Source organism: Pteropus alecto, unplaced genomic scaffold (assembly GCF_000325575.1).
Source record: "Pteropus alecto unplaced genomic scaffold, ASM32557v1 scaffold38, whole genome shotgun sequence".
NCBI classification, from domain to species: Eukaryota; Metazoa; Chordata; class Mammalia; order Chiroptera; family Pteropodidae; genus Pteropus; species Pteropus alecto.
In genome coordinates, this window is record NW_006442512.1 from 8,812,613 (window position 1) to 8,822,442 (window position 9,830).

Consider the following 9,830-nt stretch of genomic DNA (forward strand, 5'->3'; position numbering starts at 1 on the left):
TTATTTTTTCCATTGAAACTAGATGAAAGTTTGTACTCATTAATACTCTGTGCAGGATAAATGTCAGCAATTCAAGAAAAATTATAGAAAGAAAAAATTCACTGATTAGAACCTCAATTGTCACAGAAGATTTCTCTCACTAAAATTTTTAAATTATCTTTTCATAGTCATAGTGGACTCATATGTACTTGGAAATCATAATTCTGTGATTACATGCAGTTATTTAAATAGAAAACAGACAATGTTTTAATTTTAGGACTGTCATCTCTTCAGGAGAATGATGTCCCTACGAAATCAGGAATAGGAATAATCAACATTAGTTTCATGAAGGAGCACTTATCCACTTTAATTGTGCTGTTAGTGGTAAAAATCTTATTATTATTTCTCCTTAGAGCCCCTGCTCCAGCACATCCCCAATACAGAATAGGTGCTCAGTAAAACTAAATTAATTAATCAATTATATTAATTCTAAATATTTCTAAGGATGCAGTTTTCTCTTTAGGGTATTGGATTTTTGTGCTTCCATACATTGCTATCAATTTTTGAGGGAAATAAAAGAAGCAACTTACACTAAGGTTTTACTAGTGGGAAAAATAATATTGAGCACCTACATTGCCAGGCATTCTTTTCTATCTGCCAGGCATTCTTTTAAGAGCTTTACTTAAATCAACACATACATACATACATACATACATACATACATACATACATACAAACATACCATAAACCTTTAATATTGATACTGTCATATTTTTTTTTATTTTACATAGACGGAAATTGAGTTTAGAAAGTTTATTGTCACAGAGTAAGTTTTCAAGACTGACATCAAACTCAGGCAGTCTGACTGTCGATCTATATAAGGAAGCAGAAAGTGACTTTGAGACAGACTCAAGTTATAAGGGAAAGATCTTGGCAATTTCATTTCCAAAAAGGGCTCCACATATATCAGTATTATGTTTTAAATGTATATAAAATTATGTACCTAATGATAACTATCAATGTGATGAGTATTTCCGTATTAGTAGTACTAATTGTTAAAGTTATTATGATATGACTTGATAACTTGCACAATGTCTCTGATACATGCAATATGCTTCTTTCTTGTAGGCAGAAAAATCATGTGATGGATAATCTTTTTAAAGCCTAAAATTATATTGTAAACATATATGTCCATCCCATCTTTGCCTATTTTGAGTCAATTAACTGTTTACTTACAGTGGCAAACTTTTAATGTCATATCTCAGACCCCTAATATCTCTTTACTCAGTTTTATTTTATTGAAGATTCAGACTTATTTAATATAGGCTTACATACTAATCTTTCTGAATAGTTTTCCACACAGGATTTGGTCTGTGGCTTATACCAAATGCCACTATTGACATTTTGGGGCTCATTGTAATAGAGCACAATGTCTATCAATATTCATGTTTTTTATTACAAATAATCCATAAAAGAATGAAAACTGAATAATGCTACATTTCTGGAATCATTCTTTAGTTTGATCATCCTTGTCTTTTTTATAGATCTGTATGTAATATTTACAGTATACAAACTTTAATATTATGTAAAGTTTAATAGACATAAGTAGGTAAAACTCAAACAACAGAATATTTTAAATATAAATTTACTTGTAAATTAAGCTATTTTCATGAAAACAATAATCGAAAATTTAATAATTCAATATAATAGTTATTATAGCTTATAAACTGAAAGAAATAAATAATATTGCCACACTGAATATCAACTTTTTATTCAATAAGTGCAAGAGATACCACTCTAAAGACATGTGCATTACTTGTCATTGCAAAGCATGAAAGAAAGCATAATAATACTAAGAAAGAAGAAACACAAGACATTAGAGGAGCACCTACAAGGTTTATCCAAATTTACAATGGGAAATCAGGGAAGGCAACTTAAAAGGAGCGATATGTACCTGAGACTCGAAATAGCTAGGCTTTGAATCTACGCTCCAAAAGTGTATATTATTCCATTTGAGTTAACACAGAATAGCGAAGAAATAGTTAAATGACTTGCACAACATAGAACTGGAATTCTAATTTAATCGTTATAGTCTTCAACTTATTTAGTTTGGAGATATTTAAACCTTAGTTTTAAGGATGCTAAGTACTAAAAGCCTTAGAATGTAAAAGCAAAGTTTATGCAAATACTTGCATATAGAGTTCTAGCAAAAAATAAATTTACTCAAACTAAGAAAGCAACCTATAATAGATTATTTTTTCCATTGAAACTAGATGAAAGTTTGTACTCATTAATACTCTGTGCAGGATAAATGTCAGCAATTCAAGAAAAATTATAGAAAGAAAAAATTCACTGATTAGAACCTCAATTGTCACAGAAGATTTCTCTCACTAAAATTTTTAAATTATCTTTTCATAGTCATAGTGGACTCATATGTACTTGGAAATCATAATTCTGTGATTACATGCAGTTATTTAAATAGAAAACAGACAATGTTTTAATTTTAGGACTGTCATCTCTTCAGGAGAATGATGTCCCTACGAAATCAGGAATAGGAATAATCAACATTAGTTTCATGAAGGAGCACTTATCCACTTTAATTGTGCTGTTAGTGGTAAAAATCTTATTATTATTTCTCCTTAGAGCCCCTGCTCCAGCACATCCCCAATACAGAATAGGTGCTCAGTAAAACTAAATTAATTAATCAATTATATTAATTCTAAATATTTCTAAGGATGCAGTTTTCTCTTTAGGGTATTGGATTTTTGTGCTTCCATACATTGCTATCAATTTTTGAGGGAAATAAAAGAAGCAACACTTAGAAAACACAAGGCTTTCAAATTCTGTAATGGGATTAACATATTTTCCAATCTGGTATAGTCATTCTTCTCTTATTTAATTCTTTCTGCATTTTTGTCTAAGGAATATTAACTATATATATTTTTTACATATTGTATATTTGATAAATACTATAATATATATTTATGTGCAGACACACATACATGTGTATGTGTGATTTATAACAGTAATACGTTTTCAACATATCAAACCTAAAAAAATTATTTTAATGAACCAATTTTATTTCAAATAAATTTTCAGCTTTAATAAGCATCCTTTTAGATATACATGATACAATTAGATATCTTAAGACTGATCACGGGAGGCTGCTTTGTAAGTCTGCTCAACTCCTTTCCTTTCAATTCAATTATCTTCATTTTTTAGTAACTCATTTACAGAAATATTCTTTCATAATGTTGAACCGAACAAGAAGTGAAGGAGAACAGGATGTGAAAAAATGAGTATAGTTAAAAATCAGGAGACTAACAAAAGAGAGTGTTAAAGATTTTAAAACATCATAAACATGTACCTTTTTTCTACTACTCATACTTCTGCACAGTAGAAAAAGTCTTTCTTGAATACATGCATCTTTTTTATAAAGCCATAACTAGGAAGAAAATAGAACAATCTAACTGAGATGACTTAAAACCATTCACTTGTAATTTTATTATTTGGTGAAAGGCACATTCTTTCTGAATTTTCAAAAAATCAATAGCATTATTAGACTATTAACTTTGTAAATGTCTGCACCACTGGAGTAAATATAAATAAATGTTTAGAGTCAGTTTAAAAATATGATACTGAACTTTCACTTATATAAAACAGCAGCACCTCTAATAACTTTAGCACTTTTAAACTCTTTATTTTAGAAAAGTGTGTTACGACTGCCACTTAAATAGTTTGGAAAAATAAATAAAATAAAAGAACTTTATTACATTATGTGACAAATACCCTAGCATGAAACATTCCAAATCATAATTCCCAAAATAAGACTCTAGATAGAGGCATAGAGCTCAAGGAAAAAGGAAAATTGGAAAATATTAGAAATATAAAAGATACAAAAAACATTTCATGAAACCAGTGCATAGTATTAGACTATTACTATTTAAACAGTCAAATCAATAGGTCCTACATCCAAAATTTGTGTCAGCCTAAGTTTGTCAGAGAGCTGCTATGAATATGAAAAGTCTTTCCTTTTATTTTACTTTTCATAACGAAGGCTGTAGGGCGAAATAATAGTTGTCATTTTAAAAATATGTTTTATTATTTTCCATTCCTAATGAAAACATTCATCCTGTACATTTGGAAATATCTGGATAAATAAGAGTTTTCAATATTAGGTGCCTCTACAAAAATATATCTATGATAAATTTGAAGCAACTGCTATGTATTAAATTTTAACATGTCAATTCATTCACCTATATTTTTTAAATTAAATATATATTTTGAAATGTTTCTACTTAACAAGAGGAAGTTACTATATTGAGAAGAAAAAAAAAGTTTTCCAAAGGTATATTTAATATGATTCAAATATGAAGAAAACATACATGATTTTCCATAGTTTTACACATTTCCAAAGGTTGGATAATAGTTGTATATTGAGAAAAGGTATATGTCAGTGATAAATATGAGACATATTAAGATTTAAAGATTTTATAATGAAGGTTCAATCTAAATATAGTAGGAATTTGTAATTCTGAATTGTGTACATGAGACAAAGAATATATATAGAAAATATATTTATGAAAAATAACTTTATCAATTAATATTAAATGCAACCGTAAGCAAATTACAAACTATCAAGGCCATCTAAATTCCCTGGTTTGTCTAATACTCCAATAACTAACTTTGATGACTAAGAATTCACATTTGAGAAGTAAGGAGAGAATCTAAGATGGTTTCAGTGATTTATGGCCAGGAAAAAAACGTATTTTCAAGGAAAATCATGCCTGATTGATTTTATTTCCTATGTATAATTAAGGCAAAATAATGTTATAGAAGTAAAATAAGATATACTGAAGAAATTCAGTATACAATCTTAGACACATAGAATGCCATAAATATTTCTTCTACATGCATTTCTAAAAAAGAAATACAAGTATAGTTCAGAATATCAAGTGACAGATCATGTGAGACCTTATCATTTTTTTGCGTGTGCATGTGTATGTGTGCTCTACATATAACCTTGATTATTAAAATTAAGAAAAATTCTAAAATAATTATTTCTCCAGCAGATATAACCTAAAGTAGCCCAAACTATAAAATACAGAATGACTCACCATAATATGCTAGTTTTTAACATAAGGAGTATTCAGGCAAAATGTCAAATGATATAGTGTAATAAAAAATATTATCAGCACCTAGACCAATTCTTTGTATCTTATTTTCCTTAGGTACTGATGTTGAAAAAAAGAAATTTTTATTCTGTGAGCTACAAAGGAGAACATTTTTAGAATTGCTGAAATATTGCTGTGCAGAGGGAACATCAAATCAAACAGAAATAATGTCACTAAAATATGTACCACCTGTGCATCAATATATTGGCCTGGTTTGCATGACTGAATCTTACAAAGCATACTTCAGTAACCATGGGTTTTTGAATATTAAATCTGTAAGGACTAATTGCAATTTATTGAATATGTCAGTGAAGCAGAAATTCAGTAAATCAAGTCCAAGTAGTAGGTAGGTTACAGCATTTTTTCCCTTGTTCTTTTAACCAAATGATGGTTTCTCCTTTCAATCGGTGAAACTTATAAATAGTCTAGGAACTAGTACGGCAGAAGAATAATGGTCGAAATACCAGATGATCCAGTTTTATGACCCTTAGCACAAAGATTAAACCCTCTATTTCCAGCAATGCACAATTTTATGCTATTTCTGGGAGTTTGACCCTGAACTGAACTTCTTCAGACTGTTCTGTTCAATCGGAAGTTATAAGCACTAGTGACAGTCTGTAGCATGTAATGAAAAAAAAAAAAAAAAAGGAACGACAGCTGTTTGCTTTCACAACCCTGTCATTCATGTTGAGAGAGGAAAAGCTGTGGGACTGTTGGATCCAGAAGAAAATGAGTTGGGATTTAACATTTGCAAAGAGAAATCCTTTTGTTATGTACTGATTTGGAGTACATCTCTGGTGGTGGAATCAAGGGTCAAACGTAGGACAGTTTTCCTTGCAATGCTGAAAGGAACATAACCACTTTTATAGTAGCTGATTGTGTTCTGTTTATTTGGGCACCTAATTAAAATGTTCTATATTATTTATCTTTCATAAATCTAATATGATTCAAAATATATAAGAAAACTGACTGAAAGTGAGCAAACTTTTAAAATTACCAATTAGGGATAAGATTGTTTTAAATTTCTTACAGAAATACTTTTTATTTAAATCATTATATTAAAGATTATGCTGAGTTTGTTGTATTGAGAATTAAAATATCATGGTTAAGAAATTGATAAGTATGTTTTTAGATGTGCATGTAGTACCTCTTATTCTAATATAAACAATTTTTTCCTAGAAATGCATAATATGCAATGAAATATGACAGATTTAATTAAAACCATCAAAAAATTCAAATTTCACAATGACTATTATCATTGAACTTTATAACTTAAATCTATAAAACATGACACTTAAAATTTTGGAGAAGAGAAATTTGGAATGCTAAAACTACTTCTGCAGTTCCAAAGTTGAAGACGAAATTTTTTAAAGTTTTCTGGAACATATAGCACAGTCTCTGGTACAAACACAGAGACTCCCTCCCATAATTTTTCAAACTCTGAAGCCCTTAGTACCTAAGGACTTTGATGTGAAGTGCATTCTTATCTGTGAAGGGTCTGAAGGAAACAAAGGGGGACTCCTAAGATAGTGAAATGATGTTCTGTACTCTTGGGGATGAAAACCCCAGAGTGTCCTGTCTGAAACATCCTTGTCTATATTTCCATGAACATCTTTGGCATCTTATCAAAAATAGGTGTTTTGTAATTATGCTTCTTTTCTAATGACAAATTATTAAAATAAGCTGTTGATTTCTTTATGAATCATAATCATCTTTAAAGGAAAAGAATATGACAACTTTCCTGAATATTTCCAAGGGTGGTAGATGACATCTTATCATGGAGTAAACCAGGAATGATGAGATGGAGTTATGTATGTGGCTCATCTGTAGCACATTCAGTACATGAGGGGCCAGTAGAAATTGTCAATATTAGACCAATATATGTTAGGCTCTACAACTGGTGCTTAAAATACACATCTTTAGAAAGTTTACAGTCTAAATAGAGCTAGTAAATATAACCTCATAAAAATGAATAATAAAATTTGTAATGTTAAGAAGTAAATCACTGGTTCATGTGATATGTGCTATAGGAATTTCGAGTTAGGCAACAGTATTTTCTTACTAAAATAATTTGAAAATCTTTATGAAATGACTAGATTTCAGCTGCCTCTTACAGGACAGGCAGGAGTTCAATTTTTCCTCATGCAAAACATTTCCAAATAAGTATTTATAAACGAGACAATCTGGATTATGTGAAGTTCTGAATCTTGAATATAGGAACTGTTAGCTAGGCTATGTTAAAGGCACAGCACAGAAGTTGTCAATAATATTCACAATACAGAATAATAGATATTGAAACTGTTATACTTTTTAATGAAATTATACAATATTTCAATTAGTGTGAATGGTAACAGTAAACAGAATTAACTGTTACAGGGTTAGTAATTTTGTCATATTAGAGCTAAAAACTTGAGAAAAAGCAGTTGAAATTTGACAATTTATGTTAAATGGAATAAATAACCTCCATTGATTAATTATTGTTCTTTTTCACTCTCTTAAGGTGAAACAAAGTTAAGTATTACATATTACATCTCGGGGTAATATATATCACAGGCTTCTTTGTACTATTAGAAAAGTTATTATGGATATATGTAATTTGACTTCAGGTAAGACACATGGTCCAGAGTAAGCCAGAGTTACTCAGTTTACAGTGATTGGTCTAAGAGGAGATCACCTTGTCCAAATGTTAGGTAGCCAGTCAGACATGAGTGACAGGGGAACAAAGGAAGTTGCTGGGGCAACGCAAAGTTCAAATCGTCCCCAAAAGGTAACACAAACAGAGCCAATCAGTCCTTCAGTAAAAGTTGTTATATGAAAGTTAAGGGTAAAAGTCTCTCTCTTAATATGGAATTATAAGGGTTAAGGACCTTATAATGCTAGATCTGACAGAAGACATTGTCTCTGTCTTTTTTGTGGGTATGTGCACACACACCAAATCTGATGAGAGAAAGGGAGAGGGAGAAGAGATGGGGGAGGAACAGCAAGAGACAGAGAGAGAGAGGGAGAGACAGACAAAGAGAGAGGGAAGAAGAGAGAGAGAGAGCACGAGAGAGATTTAACAGAAAAAGAAATTCTGAGACAAAGGGAGTTTTAACTATTCTAAATTACTAACTCTAGGCACAACTGGTTTGCACTTGTGTTCTGAATTCCTTGATAAAACTTTTATTTCTCATCTAGAAAGCTATTTTAAAAATTGAGCTTTTATTTTCAAGATTTTAAGACTTCTGCTTTTTCCTTTCCTCTGGCTGTAGCCATCAGGTAAGCCAGGATGGGCGCTTATAAGTACATCTAGGAGCTATGGAGGAAGAAGCAGTCCGATGTCATGTGCTTTCCTTGTCAGGGTGCTCTGTTGGCAGTACTGCCAGTTCTCTGTGCTCCACAGGGCCCTCCGCCCCACCCGGCCCCATAAAGCGCACAGGCTGGGATGCAAGGCCATGTCATATATTAGATTCGTGTACGCTGTGGTGGCCCCAAACGCCCTATTCCTAAGGGTGCGACCTACAGCAAGCCTGTCCATCATGGTGTTAACTAGATAAAATTTGCAAATCTTTCAGTCTGTTGCCGAGGAGCAAGCTGGACACTACTGTGGGGCTCTGAGAGTCCTGAATTCTTACTGTGTTGGTGAAGATTCCACATACAAATTCTTTGAGGTTATCCTCATTTATCCTTATCCATTCCATAAATCCAGCAGACAAAATCCTGACACCCAGTGAATCACCAAATCAGTCCACAAGCACAGGGAGATGCGGACGTCTGCAGACCACAAGAGCCCTGGCCTCAGAAAAGGGCCATAAGTTCTAGCATACTATTGGTGGTTCTCACCTTGTAGCTTGGAGAAGGCTAATACTCTCCAGCTACACCGTTACCCCTAATATGTTTATAAAATTCTTTCCTAATAATCAATTTAAGGCAGTCAAAAAAAAAAAAAAAAAAAGACTTCTTTTGTGAAACTGTTTCTGTTCTTTAGGCATGTTTACAATCCAGAACACAAGAATCATAATTGGAAATATTTAATTTGTAGATTTAGAAACCCAATTCAAAATTTAATCTCTCTCTCACACACACACATGCGTCAACACACACACACAGAATGGAATTAAGTATATGTATATTACTAATATTCTAATCCATTTAAAGATCACTGCTTTTTAATATGGGCATGGCTGAACTTTCAAAAGATTGTTTTTCAGAGCCCAAGGTAAATTGACATTTTCCCTTCACTTCTGAATGCCAAAGTTTTACTTCCGTAATATTTGCATCCATCTTGCTTCATTATTTTTTTCTTACACACATAATCACACACATGTCCTGAAGGAGCTCCAATTCATTTCCAGCAATGTCAACATTTGGTGATATTACACATAGATTATTTATATATGTACACACACACACACACACACATACACACATATATGTGAAATTCAGAATATAATGCATTTATTTTTGCCCCTCTCTGTTTCAAAAACATCCTAGAGATGACATATCATTTGTAGATATTCCAACAGGTTACATAATACAAAGTTCAGATGCAACTATTTGTAAAATAATGCCTTAGTAAAGTGTTAAATATCATTCATGTATATAAAAAAAATCTATTAGAAATAACAAGTACAGAAATAACGGTTAGTTCAAACAAGGTAAATATCATCCACTATATAATTTAAAAGTGCAGTGAAA

General features: G+C 31.5%; 1 pseudogene; it reads left to right on the forward strand.

The window, feature by feature from the left end:
- The first annotated feature begins 8,421 nt into the window (after nt 1–8,421).
- Nucleotides 8,422–9,025, forward strand: LOC102897311 (annotated as a pseudogene).
- The last annotated feature ends 805 nt before the right edge of the window (nt 9,026–9,830 follow it).